Genomic DNA, 16,923 nt, shown 5'->3' on the forward strand with positions numbered 1-16,923 from the left:
AAATCACTGACTGTGCTGTGTGAAGGCTGTGGTTGGTTTGCATTGTTGGAGTATATGCTATTGTAGTGTGGGCAGTTGGATGTGAACAGCACGTAGCGTAGCGCAGTTGGAGGTGAGCCGCCAGCTGTGGTGGATGCGGGGAGAGAGATGGCAGAATTTTAAGAGCGGACGATCTCTGGACGTGTGTCCGCCAGAAAGAGTAAATTTGTAATAATGGATATCATGAACTTATATATATATATATATATATATATATATATATATATATATATATATATATATATATATATATATATAAATGACTTTTGAACATTATTAAGGTAAATACATTGTTTGTTCTCTATCAAAATCTTTCATTTGCTAAGTATGCCTATCATTAGTTAGTGCCTTCAGTAGTTAGAATCTTTTATTTAGCTGGCAGTATTGGCGCTCGCTGTATTGCAGTAGTTCGAGAAACGAAGATTTTTGTGAGGTAAGTGATTCATGAAAGGTATAGGTTATTGTTAGCCAGGGCCATTCTTTTGTAGGGATTATTGAAAGTCAGATTGCGTTGCGCTAAAAGTATTGTGTGTCAGTTTAAGCACAATAATTTATAATTTTTCTAACGGGACGTTTCAACAGTTTTCCCCACATGTGAACTGGATTTCCCTGTAGATCTGGATGGGCGTTCGTCCCTTGCTCCAAAGAAAACGAATCAGTTTGTTTCTCTAAAACCATGAACGCGTGCAGCACAATTACTATCTTTTACAAATGACAGCAGCGCCATGTGGCGGAGCTACCGGCAGATGAAGCCGAGGTGAACCAAGAAAGGTCCAACGCTGTTAATGGATATGTTGACTCCGCATTTACAGCCGTAATTTGGCTAAAAAAAATAGGGCAAAGAGTTTACGATTCGCTCCTGTAGTAAGCGAATTTTAACAGTATAGTTAGGTTGACACCCTGTCTCACTTACAACTCACTATTTTCCTTCTTGCTGAACCATGTCAGCCAATCCCAAGCAACACCGACTTTTGGTACGCAACAGCACGTTATACTGTAGGTCCTCCAACGACTAGCTGTGGAAGTCAGTTCTTGTATCAGCTAAACGAAAGGACATACGAAGTCTGGGAAGCCACTGTGGCGTCCAAACCAACTTTCGGGTTACCTTTATCAATGAGTGTTTCGATTGGTAGTTGGTGTCAGCTTTGTGCGGAGTGTAGGAGATCTGAAGGGTTCAATGTGGTAGCACCCGCACATACATGGTCCATGTGTCGCTACGGAAACTCTCTGTTCATCTCGCCGGCTTGGGAAGGGGCAGAAAGCGAAGATGTGATGGAGTACGGGCTGAGCGTTCATTCTCTCGGGAGTGAGTCCGTGCGCTTGAGACTCGGCATTATCCCGCGCCGCACAGTGCATTCCAGACTGGGTGAGGGAATGGCGGCGAGCGAAGCGACCTCTGGCCGGCTGTGGGCTCCACCTGCCGCGCGAGTCGGCGGAGTGCAAAGTTGAGCCGCCGCACGTAATCCAATCTGCAACTTCGCCCGCAATATCGCTGCTGCCGCCGCTAACTACCGCGTGACCCTGCAGCCCGGCCCGAGGCGCGCTGCCTTTCTGCGCTGCTAACACGTCCATTACGTCGGCCGTTAAACGCTTCAAACTTCGGGGTCAGATGCCGAAGTCCGACTTCCATTGTCAGATCGGAAAATTTCATTACGTTAGTGAAAGCTGTCAGTGCTCACTGAGAGCTGGTGTAGTGTTTCCTCAAGAAACGGCTTGTAAGAAAACATGACGTTTATTTGTGGGAAGAAATGCTTCGCTCTATAATACATATACATTTATGTTTAATCCTATACTCCGAAAGGCACCATACGGTTTTTGACGGACGGTGCCTTGTATACCACTGTTACTTCCCTTTGCCCATATCTAGTCGCGAGTGATTCGTGGGAAGAACGATTGCTCGTAAGCTGCCATGTGACAAAGAATCTCCGTAATTTTAGCTTCCGGGTTCATTGTCTTTTTATGAGATGATAACAACTGAAACACTACAGATGGTAAGGAGCAGGAAGCAGCGAGGTTCTGGGTACTTTTTAAAATGTAACACCTCTACCAGAAAAAGAAAATTATTCATAAAAACAGATCAGTACAGCTAGTCAGTCTATATTTAGGATTTATTGAAACTTAACAGTCACACGTCATTTTTAATAAATACTTGCTATAATGACTGATTACTATTTTAATTCTCTATCAGATCGCTTTTATTTCCTAGCAATGTTTTCAAACGCTATTTACCCTATATATACACGCTGAAGAGCCGAAGAAACTGGTACACCTGTCTAAAATCGTCTAAAATCGCAACACGACGTGGTATGGACTCGACTAATGTCTGAAGTACGGCTGGAGGCAACTGACACCATGAATCCTGTAGGGCTGTTCACAAATCCGTAAGACTACGAGGGGTGGAGATCTTTTCTGAACAGCACGTTGCAAGGCATTCCACATGTGGTCAATAATGTTCATGTCCGGGGAGTTTAATGCAGCGCAAGTGTGTTAAACTCAGAAGAGTGTTGCTGGAGCCACTCTGTAGCAATTCTGGACGTGTGGGGTGTCGCATTGTCCTGCTGGAATTGCCCAAGTCCGTCGGAATCTACAATGGACATGAATGGATGCAGGTGATGAGATAGCATCCTTACGTACGTGTCACCTGTCAGAGACGTATCAGGGGTCCCACATCACTCTAATCGTACATGCCCACGCCATTATAGAACCTCCATCAGATTGAACAAGCCCCTGCTGACACTCAGGGTTCATGGATTTATGAGGTTGCCTCCATACCCGTACATACCCATCCGCTTGATACAATTTGAAACGTCATTTATCCGACCACGCAACATGTTTCTAGTTATCAGCAGTCCCATGTCCGTGTTGACGTGCCCAGGCAAGCCGTAAAGCTTTGTGTCGTGCAACCATCAAGGATAGACGAGTGGGCTATCGGCTCCGAAAGCCCATATCGATGATTTTTCGTTGAATGGTTCGTTCGCTGACACTTGTTGATGGCCCAGCATTGAAATATGCAGCAATTTGGGTGAGGGGTTGCACTTCTGTCACGTTGAACGATTCTCTTCAGTCGTCGTTGGTCCCTTTCTTGCAGGATCTTTTTCCAGCCGCAGCGACGTCGGAGATTTGATGTGTTACCAGATTCCTGATATTCACGGTATACTCATAAAATGTCGTATGGTAAAATTTCCACTTCATCGCTACCCCGGAGAGGCCGACTATAACACCATGTTCAAACTCAGTTAAATCTTGATAACCTGCCATTGTTGCAGAAGTAACCGATGTCACAGTTGCACCAGACACTTTTGTATTATATGGGTGTTACCAACCACAAACGTAGTATTCTGCCTGTTTACATATTTCTGGTGAATATGGATGCCTATAACAGTTTCTTTTGGGCTTTATACAGTATATATATATATATATATATATATATATATATATATATATATATATATATATATATATATGAATTGGTAGTCAAGGGCTCGCATTATTAGCCGATCAAAAGATTGTACTAATAATTAGAAGTTGTATTTTTTTTTTTTTTGCAAACATTCACTTTCTTAAGGGACCAATGCCTATTGAACTTAACAAATTGAAAGCAGGGTAAATTAGAATATCAGTGGTGTTTGTTGCGAGATTCTAGAGCGAGTCGTTTACGAGATGTTCTTTTCGAGAAGTTCCCACACTGACACTTGTGCAGTAACTGTGATGGCACAGTAAGGAACAACACAAGTGCATACGTTAGTTATGTGGAGTCTGACCAGTAACAGGACATCTGGCCATCACAGGCCGTGTTCAAAATGCCCACCGGCAGCGGCGATACACGCTTCCAGTCTGATGCAGAACCACTGCTGCACACGTGCTAGCATTTCAACGGAGATGATCGAACAGGCGCCACGTGGGATTGGCCCAGCGGTCTAAGTGGCGCTGCAGTCATGGACTGTACGGCTGGTTCCGGCGGAGGTTCGAGTCCTCGCTCGCGCATGGGTGTGTGTCCCATAAAATTTCACACACATTTGAACATTTTTTAACCGAGCAGGCTGCATTGCGTATCATCGGGTGTAGTTGCTATGTCGTTGTAGACAGCGTGTTTCAGCTTTCCCCGGAGAAAAATGTTTACAAGCGTCAAATCCCGAGAACGGGCCAGCCAAGGTACAGGTCCTCTGCGTTCAATCCAAAGATTTGGAAACAGTTCGTGAAGAAAAGCTGTAGTACTTCGTGCACTGTGGACTGCACAACCACCATGTTGGTACCACAGGTTCCCCCTAGTAGGCAGACGAACGTCGTCTAAAATCCGGGGAAGATTGTCTTTTAGAGGGCTGCGATATTTGTGAAAGTTCAGTGTCCCGTTTATGAAAAACGGGCCTATGAGCTGATGGTTCACTATCCCACACCGCACGTTTACACTCCACGGACGCCGACGTTCCACCTGACGAAGCCAACGGGGTAGTCAACAGATAATGGTGTTCGGTTCGTGGAGCGCTCAACTGCACAGTCATCAGCGCCCGTACAAAGTCCCAATTTTTTCACATTGCAATTTTTTACGTAGCCGCTATCACGAATGATGATGATTATGGAATAATAAGGACAACACAGACACCCAGTCCCCGGGCAGAGAAAATGTCCAACCTCGTCGGGAATCGAACCTGGGACCTCATGATCCAGGGGTGCCAACGCTAGCCACTAGACCCCCAACAGACCAATAATGTAGGTTTCGGTAATTTACCTGTTCGTGATTGGTAAATGTGGCTCATTCACTAACCAAGATACGTGATATATCTAGAGTTTCCTGTCTTAATGCCCTTGTACAAAGGCGAACACGATTCTCACAATCGTTTCCATGCAGCTCTTGACGGAGAGAGAGGTGAAAGGAATAGATCCTATGTCGATGGAGGATGCTTAGGACCCTTGCCTGACTCATACCATTTCCTCGTGCGTTGCGCAGGAGCTAATGTGCGGATCAACTGCAACAACAGCAAGAACATTAATTTCTCTCTTTAGACACTTGTTTCCTTCTGTTACGTTGTCTAGGTGTTACACACCACTTTTACATAATTAGTTGAAGAGGTTAATAAATAATTGCCGAGGTGGCTGACCTCTATTGGGATATCTTGCGGCATACCCTAACTAACAACGAACTGGAGTCTACACTCTCCATACACAATGAGCACGTCGGCTTTTCTATATTGGTAAATCCCATCGTCCATTCACGACCTACTGCCTAGACTGCCACACACTAGCTGACTAGCAAGTAGCAGTGCACTCGAGGAACAGACAAGCGCACTGAAAGGAAACATATTGACATCGTACGTAACAACTACGCAGACTGAATGGCACAAACAACTGTCGGTGTGGAAAATTTTGAAAATACGATACCTCGTAAACGATTCTCATGCAACGACCACCACTGGCATTCCAATTTACAGTTTACCCTACTTGTAGATTTTTAATTTCAATAGGCATTGTTCGATTAAAAAAAGTGTATGTTTGCAAAAAAAAAAAAAAAAAACACACTTTCTAAGTGTTATTACAATCCAGTACGAGCTCCTGACTACCAATCCATTCTGTGAAAACCGAACATCAATAGCACTTTCCATTTCCGCAATATATGCGGTGGGAGTTTTCGGTGATTCATACACTGCGATCATTGATAAGTTAATACACAGCATGACCCAATTCCATTGGGGCCGCTTGTATGAAATTCCAGACTGCAATGCTATCTCGTGGCGAGTTGCGTTACGATCCGAGAAAGAGCCGTGTAGGTGAAATCGCTAGCATCGCTGCAGCAGACATCCAGGTCGCGAATGTAACAGTATGCGTCTGGCACTCGTCAGAAAATGGCGGTGGAATAGCGGCGCAATTTCAAATTTTCTGTTTGTGGACGAGAATTCGTCGAATTTAATCCAAGTACATAGATGTAGGGTTTTGATCCCTCTCTACGACAACACCCCAGCCCACAGCGTGTAGATCACCCACCGTATTCATTGGAATTGGCCCCAGTCAACTTCTGCTAGCTCCCCAAATAGAAGTTGGCGATGAAAGGACGTCCATCGTTACCACGCAGTTAAGGACATCTAAGGAAATTGTGCTGTAGTACTAAATGCAGTTCCAAAGTAGGACTACAGTGACTGTTCCTAAACACTTTTGAAGCAATTGCAGGTGATCATTGATTCAGGGGGAGACTATTTTGAATAAATATAGTGGTATTGGGAACGTGATCGACGATTTATATTTTTCAAGGCCAAAGTCCTAATAGAACTAGGACACACTGCGTATGTACCCACTTCAGTGTAGCAGAGGTTGAAAACACCGCTTCAGAGTGTTAGTTAATTTTACTCTGCCTCCTATAGCCTTCCCGCAAGTACATAACATAATTTAGTACCTTACGTTTTTTGTGCACTTGTAATTAAGCTACAAAGCGGGCTGCACATGTAAGTATAGACTTTCTGTTTTGTGGCTACACATCCACACTTCAGTACCTTAGGGTGCTGTCAAAGGGAAAATGAACAATAATGGCTTGCTGGTGTCAAATATACTTGGAGGCACTAGCCAACCTAATAGCTACAATTATTAGTGTGCGAAAGAAGTAAATACTGATGTAACGTTGTTCAGTACACTGTCCTCAGTCACCAACAGAATTTTACAAATGGTTCAAATGGCTCTGAGCATTATGGGACTTAACATCTGAGGTCATCAGTCCCCTAGAACTTAGAACTACTTAAACCTAACTAACCTAAGGACATCACACACATCCATGCCCGAGGCGCCTAGAACCGCTCGGCCACAAGGCCGGGAGAATTTTACAATTTGAACTTGTGCAACACAAAATCAGTTAACTCTAAGCTCTCCATTTTCTCTGTTTCAAACCAACGCAGAACGTGGTTTGATCATCGCTCTGGTCAGACAGTTGTAAAATACTGTAAGAAGAGTAGGCAATAATAAAAACACGTGCAAGTGCAATTCAAAGAATGAAGTTCTACTGATTGCAGTTAACACATATGGTCACGAATTACTAACTTGAGCGAAACAACCACGTTATAGAAAAAGTCGGGAATTATAAAATAGGTACAAGAAAAATTTAGGAAATGATGCTCAACAGATTACATTGAGAATAGGTAATCCACTTTACGATTAACCTAGCCGTCAACTTTCCAGTTGAGAAAACACTATTAAACAAATGAGCAAGAACAAGGAATGTATCAATAAATTAGGTCCAAAAGGTCCAGCTGTCTTTCACTAGCAGAATATTTTTACCCAAGCCAGCGCCGGCGATACGCCATATTACACACTGGGCTCGAATCCCAATCAAGTATTTACAATGAAGCGCCAAAGAAACTGGTATAGGCATGCGTATTCAAATGCAGAGATATATAAACAGACAGAATACAGTACTGCGGATGGCAACGTCTATATAAGTCAATAAGTGTCTGTTGCTATCAAGATTTAAGTGAGTTTGAACGTGGAGTTATAGTCGGCGCACGAGCGATAGAACACAGTATCTCCGAGGTAGCTATGAAGTAGGAATTTTTCCGTACGACCATTTCACGAGTGTACCGCGAATATCAGGAATCCGGTAAAACATCAAATTTCAGATATTGCTGCCGCCGGAAAAATATTCTGCAAGAAGGGGACCAACTACGACTGAAGAGAATCCGTGACAGAAGCCTGGGTTCGTCAACACCGACGTTGAACTGTTGCTGACTGGAAACATGTTGTCCGGTCGGACGAGTGGTTTCAAATTACGTGTCAGGTCTGTTCAAGCTCGTGGAGGCTCTGTAGTTGGCTGTGTAGTTGGAACGATATGGGACCTTCATAGGTATAGATATCAGGTGACATGCACGTAAGCATCCTATCTGATCACCTACATCCATTCACGTCCATTGTGCTTTACGACGGGGGGAACAGTCTTTTGAGTTTAACACACTTCCGCTGGCCATCAAACTCCCCAGATATGAATATTATTGAGCATATCTGTGATACCTTGCAACGTGCTGTTCAGAAGAGATCTCCACCCCCTCGTACTCTTACGGATTTATGGACAGCCTTGCAGGGTTCGTGGTGTCAGTTCCCTCCAGTACTACTTCAGACATTAGTCGAGTCCATGCCATGTTGTGTTCCGGTGTGAAGGCCTTGCTAATTACGCACATAAATTATTTTTTGGTGATTTTCTTTAGATTTCTATTCTTTTTCTTTTGTTGGTATGGGCATTACTAATTGTGACTATGTAACATTCTACTGTGGTTTTTAAATGTAAGGATGTAATTGTGATTATTTCGTTTGCCAATGGATAAATATGTTCCTTGCTTTGTACCTGTGGTAAAGTTTGTAAAGTTCTCTTTTGGAATATTATTAATTGTGAAAAATGCAGTCAATAACATATATAAAGATTTATGTAATTTACGATAACTATATAACATCTATAGACAGGGGACAGCGATAGTGATATCGATAGTTGAAAGGTTGTTGTGTAGTAGAGGGGATGGTGGATGGTGTGTCGGTGAAGCATGTTTTATGAAAAGCATACGTAATTGTATGGACAGTGATACCGAACTATCAGATTGTTAATTCTCTTTACCACTGCGGAGTGTAATGTCATCGCAAGCAAACTTAAAGAAAAAATAAACCGGACTGTGAAACAATACTTTGTTGTGGCCGACACGAACAGTGCTTTTATGCGAATGAACTTTGCTGATATTGGTTTTGGGTGGTGGAACGGTTGTCTATCACATTCTATCAAGCCATGAACGTGAAGATTTTAATTAACCGTGCAATATAAATGGCTTCCAGTGACGACGCCGAAGTTTGAAATGCGAGAACAGAGTGGACATTGTTTACAGTGTGCTTCACACACAAGAACAATTCTATGAACTGTGTATTTATGGCTAAGACTATATGAATGTGACGAATTGTGTAATTATGGACGATAGCGTCACGGACAGTGCATAAAGAGTAAAAACGAGCGATGTCTACGTAATGTACTTTGAAAGAGGGGCCAGGTCAACAACGGTCGTATACTGGCGTCTTGTGGTTTGTTAATCACCACGGGGTTAATAATACAGCTGTGCCGGAACTTTATTTGCGTTTCGCCGGAGAAGATTAATCAGCGGAACTGCCTGTATCCTGCTCCCATCATCGTAACCCGCCGTCATCATGCTGCCCAACGCAACGCTTCGTATGCAACAAAAAGTTAAGAGATTTCGCCGAACGCTATCCCCTGACCTAGAAACTTTCTTTCTCTATTAAAAGTATAAGAATTACAGACTCTATTCAAATAAATTCTTAGTTTAGTTTATGTTTGCTTTCTGCTAAAGAAAATAAAATTACAATCAGTGAATTAAAAGTTGCCTGGTAGTCATTGTTCAAACACCAGCAAATATAAACTTCTTCCTCTCATTAGAACTAATTCTCCTTGCTTGTCAAAATTATTGTAGTGATTTTATGTAGTTTTACGTATTGTTATGAGACTAGATATATGACAGTGACTAATAAGAGTATTTTGTAGCGAAATATGGCGTCGCGCGAAAATTACGGCGACCGCCATAATTGCTTGCAAATCCGGCAGTATGTCACATAGCTCTGAATAAATACTGACGTTAAATTAACCAAAGTAATACGATCAACGAGTGAGCAAATGGAATACCACAGACTAACACAAGAACGCCTAAATGCATGTCATACCTTCCCACCGTGAAACAGACGCAGTTCCGAGGGGAGAAACGAGAACAGAAGCCGAGAGCAGAACCGTGTAAGCTAGAAGGACGTACGATAAGGGACGGACACCCACATCGCCGGCCGACCGCCAAGACCACCCCCATCCCATGTTAAAACAGTATAGATCTTACGATAACACTAAAAGGGCCACACCAGCTGCAAGTTTTAGCGTGAGACTACACGCGTCTCTGTTACGTTGCAAACGTTAAAAACATTGCCCCACCACGAAAAATATAACGTTTCTCATTGTATAGACAGAATTTTTGTAGGCGAAGCTTAAGGTTAACATTGAGACCCTGACTGTTCAGTTGAAAACATAGCCAGATAGCTTTTCTTAAACCAACGTTGGTAAATGGTAGTAAAGAGAAGTTGGAGAGAGTTGCTTCCGAGACGGCGAGGTGTGTGGAGCAGCGCCGCCCGCCGCCCCCTGACGCTGCCTAACCACCGACAAGGTAATGAACGCACGCGATGCTGCATAAGATAGCATAAGGCTTCACTCAGAACTGCAGAAGTCTCATCTGTTACACCCCCTTTTTTACGTAATACTAGTGTCGATCGTCAATTAAACTTCGTGGTATTCACATTTGCTATTAGAAGTTAAAAATCTGAAACGCGATGATTTTTCTGTTATATGATTATAGAGAAGCCACATCAGACACTGAAATTTATGACAAGTTAAACAAGTAATTAAAGATAATTGATGGTCACTGTAGACCATTTTTGATAGTTTTCTCTTTTATGAAACTTAATTTAAACCCAGATTATAGATGTGATATGGCATAGGTCATCCTTCGATCAATTGTAGAACTTGGAAACCGATTCAGGGAACATTCGTTCAAATTTTTGTTGAACGCAGTTGGTTTTTATCATCCCGTATTAAAATATTTCCTTTTATCAATAGCGCAATTTGTAAACAATGTGTTGTGAATAGAATAAAAATTCCAATGGTAAACTTAACTACTTTCTCGACGTTATTTTACCAGCTAACTAAAAATAGGAAAGCCTTGTACCCCTTCCACTAAATTTAGTTAGTATTAAGATTCTTTTGTAGGGAGTGCAGTGGATCTGACGCTGGAATCATTAAGTATTTGATTATGTCTCACTGAACTCTTCTGAACTCTACATGTCATGTGTGGTCTGCCGTCTCCTTACGAGCAACAGGTCCCAGGTTCAAACTAGTCAATTCCCTAAAAAACACACTCAGAGCGTTGTTGCGTGAAAGTGGTAGGGAGACACGACTTCACTTAGAACAAACAGATACCACGCAGAATGTTAGAGTATTGCTAAGAGTCGTAGTATTAAGAGACACTGGTTATACTCAAAAGTGGGTAGATGTATGATGAACCCTCCTCTCCCCCCCCCCCCCCCCCAGTGTTCATGCAATTATTAACAGTATTGTGTGTGATTCACGAAATTTTGTCACTTTTTCTAATTCCTTTTAGATATTGTCTTAGACGCCTTTGAAGTTTCAGAGAATATATACACAATTTTGTCGGTTCTTGTTAATTTCAGAGCAGTTTCTCGTGAATATTAGAGTTTTCAGTTCATAAACAAAGTGGGATCGTGACCCATTGAGAAGTGTAACAAAGAGTGTGGTTTTCCAACTAGAATTATGGATGACTTCACAGTTCAGATTTTGATAATTATTTTTCCTGTGGGTTGAGGTCATAACAACGGGGGTCCTGCACGGTATTAGGCTGGTGTACCGGTTTGTTTGGCTCTTCAGTGTATAGCACTAACAGGTAAAGCTCTTAACAAAATAGAAATCATACTTTCGAAAATTTGATATTATGTTGTATAAACATAATAAAAAGCAGAACTCCTCAATGGCCTTAATTAAGGCACGGAAACTGTTCTTGCACGCTGAACACTATGTCCATATGCTTCTGCTGCTCCACTCTCTTATGTATCTACAAGAACAAATAGCGTGGAGGGGAGGGGGGCCAACCAAAGTCGTCTTGCAATTCGAGCACCGTATTTACCCCCCCCCCCCCCTTCTGCCCCTTCCAATCCCCCCGCCGAGTGAGTTTGGCGTTTGGCGGTGTCCGCTCAAAATACGGTCCGATTCAGGTAGGTACTCGCATCCTTCAGGACTCACATAACAATGACTCGCAGCTGCTTGATTGTCTTCCTTCGGATAGAGGTAACAACGGAGGACGAGCCGAAGCAGAGACGCGCCCCAGAAGTGTACACATTCCGCATTTAACCGGGCCAGGCTTCACTATTACCGAGGCAAACAAGATGCCGCACGTCGTCAGCAGAACGGACAGGCTGCTTTCCTCCCATCCAAGCCAAGCTATGGGATTATCAACGCTCAGTTAACAGACTAGATCCCCATGTGCTACTGAGCAGAATATGGAACTTTCAGCCTCTAAATGTAAGTCACTACGTACCTCCTACCTGCATGTGTCGGACTACTGACGTATCTGTAAGTGCGGTTCCAATACCCAACTCTGGATCTTGTAAGCTGTTCTCCTTTTCTGTCTAGATGGTGCTTATAGACCTGCAGAGATACTGAATTCTCTATCCGCAGCTCTTGGAACAGTTCTCACAGGACATTCAAAGAACATTTTATTGTTAATTTAGATATATAGTCATTAAAATGGACTGATTTAGAATTTTCTAAATGTGTACCAACAGCAAATTATCATTTCTTTCTGTCTTACTAGCAGGATTTTTGTAGTATACTACCAGTACGTATCCTTTGTTTAATTTTCGTCTTGTTTACTCTTTTTTTGTAAACTCAGACTGTAAATCTTGTTTTATGTCGGTACAGTCTTTTGTTACTGCCATGTTACATCGTTCCAGGATACAACTTTCATAATGTCTACCATGAACTGTCAAACCCAATTGTAATATAACATTTCCTGTGATTAGGAGGACGTGTGGACGCGTTCGGGAAGCCAATAAATTCGCTTTGATCGTAGTGTTATAAGTAGAGTTCGGAAGTTGATGAAAAGTCTTCTTTCCTCGAGAATCACAAGAGGAGGCGCAATGAAATATAGATTCATTTTGAGTCATCATAGGCCAGAAAATGGTGGATTTTCCTTTTCCTTTTCGGTGTATTTCGGGCTTTTTTTTATTTCAGTATGAACTGTTTGCCCTGCAACTGTATTCTCTTTCGACTTCGACTGGTTGTTCCTATCTGGGTCACATATAATACATATTACATGGGTTGTGAGCCCAACACGTTTGTTTGCGATGTACATTACAGGACAATTCCTAGCCTAGTCACGAACTGGCATTGCGTGGCGCAATTGCTGTTATAAGCAATGACCAAGAAGAAAAAACAATCTCGTAACGATAAACGTCCGTAACTACGTCTACGTAAAGTACCTATTTTCGCACCACAAAGTCAACCATGCCACTGTAAATGGCTGTAAATATTTCTCAAATCTTTCCTTTATACCATGACTTTAAATCGTTCTTATTGATTCGTACCCAGACTAGCTGAAAAATCAATCATTTATTGTACATCTCCTGGTTTCGATGTAAATAAAATCTCCTCCAGGTCCGCAGGCTGTTGTGAAATAATAATGTTACACTAGCTGCGCGAGCAGTTGCGTGACTGTAAAGAAAAGTATTAGAATTCAGATTTATCTCGTAATGGCGGATATATTATAGTTCTTGTAACGCTACGTTGTCTTGACTGCCCAAAGTAGTAGAATTGCTGTCAATGCTTCGTTATTTGACAAAGGGCGATTACAATAACGAAATGAAAGCGTTAAATTACAGTTCAAATTAAAAACGTATTTTACAGTTACTAACAAATCATACGATCGTAGAGACCTGGAAGTCACAGAGCGATCTTACAACAACGACAGACTCAGTGAAAGACCGCCAGAGGAAGAGAATGTCAAGAATTAGCAATCTCATATTCCATGTCCATTGATTTTCTTTCTCACTAGTTTTACAGTATACAGAGTTTCTTTCATTAAAGTCAGTCATTCATTAATTCGCAACAAATACAAAAATGTTCCTAACAAATACATATGGGGACGCTATATACCCCTCTGGGATGGACATGCATACATTTGAATATTGTCTGTAATGGGTATTCCACCAGCGTTCCTGTTTTTATAACACATGCATCACATTGTACGATTTTTGTTCACAGACTTTTACACATACCTCTACGTATTTCATTAGTTAATGTTCGGTTTATGAAAATTTGCAAGACACCTACCTTCTAATAGAATGCAATAAAGTTTTGGAAACTTATAAAATACTATTTGCTGCTGCTTGTCATTACGTATATTATTGCAGCTTAATCTGCATCTACTTTTTAAGACTGCTTGAAAGTACACAGTTTTGTTGCTGTTCTTATAAACTACTTTTGTTTGGAGTGGAGATTTATTAGCTTGAGCTGTTAGGAAGTTTGAGGTCATCCCATTAGGGAGCAGTTCGCTGGGAAAATGCCTCGAAAAACCAGGAAAGGACCAAATTTCCACTACCAAGATGCTCCGATACTACTTTTGTCGAGCTTGTGTAAAATATTTGATTCAATGAGACCTATAATGCTTAGTTACGTATTATTCAAATTTACAGTCAAATCTTAGCTATCGCATTCGTTTTTGGGGAACAAACGCACAAAATATGTAGACAATTTTCAAACTCCAGAAGAGAGCCATAAGAATAATAACCAAAAATACTAGTCGAGCTCATTGTAAAGATCTGTTCAAAACACGGGGGATTTTAACTGCTTTATGTGAATACATTTAACAGTCAGTTGGACACATCAAAAATAACATTGGTTATTACTGCACAAACAGCTCTGTCCATGACCATGCAGCAAGAGATAGACTCATCTTACATTTACCAAGAAAAAATAAACATAAAACTCAAAACAGTATTTTCTACCAAGGAATAAAACTGTACAATTAATTACCAAAAATGATTAAAGAAATTGCAAAAATACACTTATTTAAAAAAGCAACTAAAGAGTATCTGTTATTCAATACACTTTATACATTGAAGGATTACTTAGACAAAACAAAGTAAGGGTTTGATAAAAAATGTTAGACAGATAAATAATAATAATAATGATTATAAAAAAAATAACACCTTCACTTTATGTTTTTTCCTTCTTTTTTCCTTTCTAGAAATACTTACCCCCAAGCTATGCGAAGCAAAATACTAACACCTCTTCCTCTTTATGAGCTCAACATCTCACTCATTATGGAGGGATGCTGACTCAGTTTTTCAGGATAGGAAATAGGAAGTTGCGGTACAGAAAATGGCCCAGAGATCACCAGTGTGTGTGTGTGTGTGTGTGTGTGTGTGTGTGTGTGTGTGTGTGTGTGTATGTGTGTATGTGCGTGTGTGTGTGTGTGTGTGTGTGTGTGTGTGTGTGTGAGTTTGTGTGTGTAGTGAGTGAAGTGTTATGAAACAATGTGTGCATAGTGTGTGCAGTGACTGACAGTGAGATATGAGCGAACAGTGTGACATTACATTATTTAATAAGTTATTTGTAAAAAAAGTATTGTATACCAGGACTAAATCTAATGATTGTCTCTAACTAGAAGTCTGTAAATGTATGTGTGTATGAATTAGCTTATTTTAAATTGGTCTAAACTTGTAAATACTTTGACATGTCCTCTATCCTTGTAAAAAGAGATCTACAGATGATTAAAGCTACTACTACTACTACTACTACTAACATTTTAGAGCTCTGTAGAAATACACTGATCAAACATGCATGCATATTTATTTTTGCTACAAGCAAGTGGTTTTACAGAATTTCTCCGTAGAGTTTGTCTTTCCAATCACATAATGCGGATATTTTAAATTTCTTGGAGATATTGTCAGTCGTACGAAGTCTCCGACGACGTAGGCGAAGTTTTGCTGTCGCGTCGTTGTAGCCTCCGTGTAGATGTTGAGATACTCCCTGCAGAAAGAATGTGTCGAACTCCCAACCCAGTGCGACGACTGCTTAGCTGCTGGCGCCAACTTGTCACTGCCTCGGTACAGCGAACTTGAACTGCTTTCGACCGCGCAACTTCGTTATGCGTGGCCAGGAAACTGTTTAAAGTACAGCATTACACACTGATTGTCTTAGACCTGCATGCCTCGGGATGAAACACTTGAGGATTTTGCATCTTTATTGTTTATTCACGACTGGTTCTGAAGATTATTTGGCTTGGCGATTTAATCTCACTCATCTTCCGCATTTATTGAACGTGCTTCAGTTTGCGCTATGCAGAATTTTGTATACGTAAACGCAACGTTGTCGGATGACTTTTCTATCGTCTGTAAATTAATAGCTCGGTTAGCTCATCCATACTACACATTAAATGCGATAAAGCATCTTCTACTATGTTGTCATATCCTTTGATATACATTATTTTTAGTTGGTACTCTTTCAGGGTTAGAGCCCACTGGGATAACCTGTCATGTAAAAGATTGCATATAAGCAAAAAACTCAGAGTTTGGTGACCACAATATACCTTCACTGGCCTACTGTAGATGTAAAAAATGGAACTTTTTAATTGGCAAAATGACCACAAAGGCTTCCAACTTTCTTAGTGAGTAGGATCGCTCACAGCTTGCTAGCAGTCGACTTGCAAAACCGATCATTCGTCTTTCTTTGCAACTGTTCACCTCTTCTACTTGCAACAGACAACGTCCTAGCCTCTATGAGGAAGTATCTGTTGCAATGCAGAACTCATTCATCATATTCACATGAGACAGCAAATTTGCCTCCGACAAGGCTTGTTTGGTTGTTGCAAATACTCTCTGACATTCTGCACCCACACCCATGCTGCATCTTTCTATGGTAATCCCAACAGTGATTCAATGTTCAAAATCTGACTGGGCACAAGATGCCAGGGAAACGACACAAGCCAGATAAAAGCCTTTAATTGAACCTTCGTTCTTAGTTGAGGAAATTCCTCAATAGCTCGCATTTTGTTAGGATTAGAACGTTGCCTAAGGGCGAAATAACATGTCCTAGAAATTTGATTTGGTGCTGCCAAATTAAGATATCTTGAGGTTTGCAGTCATCTCTGCTTCTGTGAATTTTTGCAGTATCATTTCTAAATTCTCTATATGCTCTTCCCATGCTGGAGTGGCAATGAGTAAGTCGTCCACGTATAATGTTAGTCTATCCAGGAGTTCAGAGCCAAACACTGTATCAGTTGGTGTTATAAATATACCTGCATTAATGTTCAGGAT

This window comes from Schistocerca piceifrons, chromosome 2 (assembly GCF_021461385.2).
Source record: "Schistocerca piceifrons isolate TAMUIC-IGC-003096 chromosome 2, iqSchPice1.1, whole genome shotgun sequence".
Taxonomy (NCBI): Eukaryota; Metazoa; Arthropoda; class Insecta; order Orthoptera; family Acrididae; genus Schistocerca; species Schistocerca piceifrons.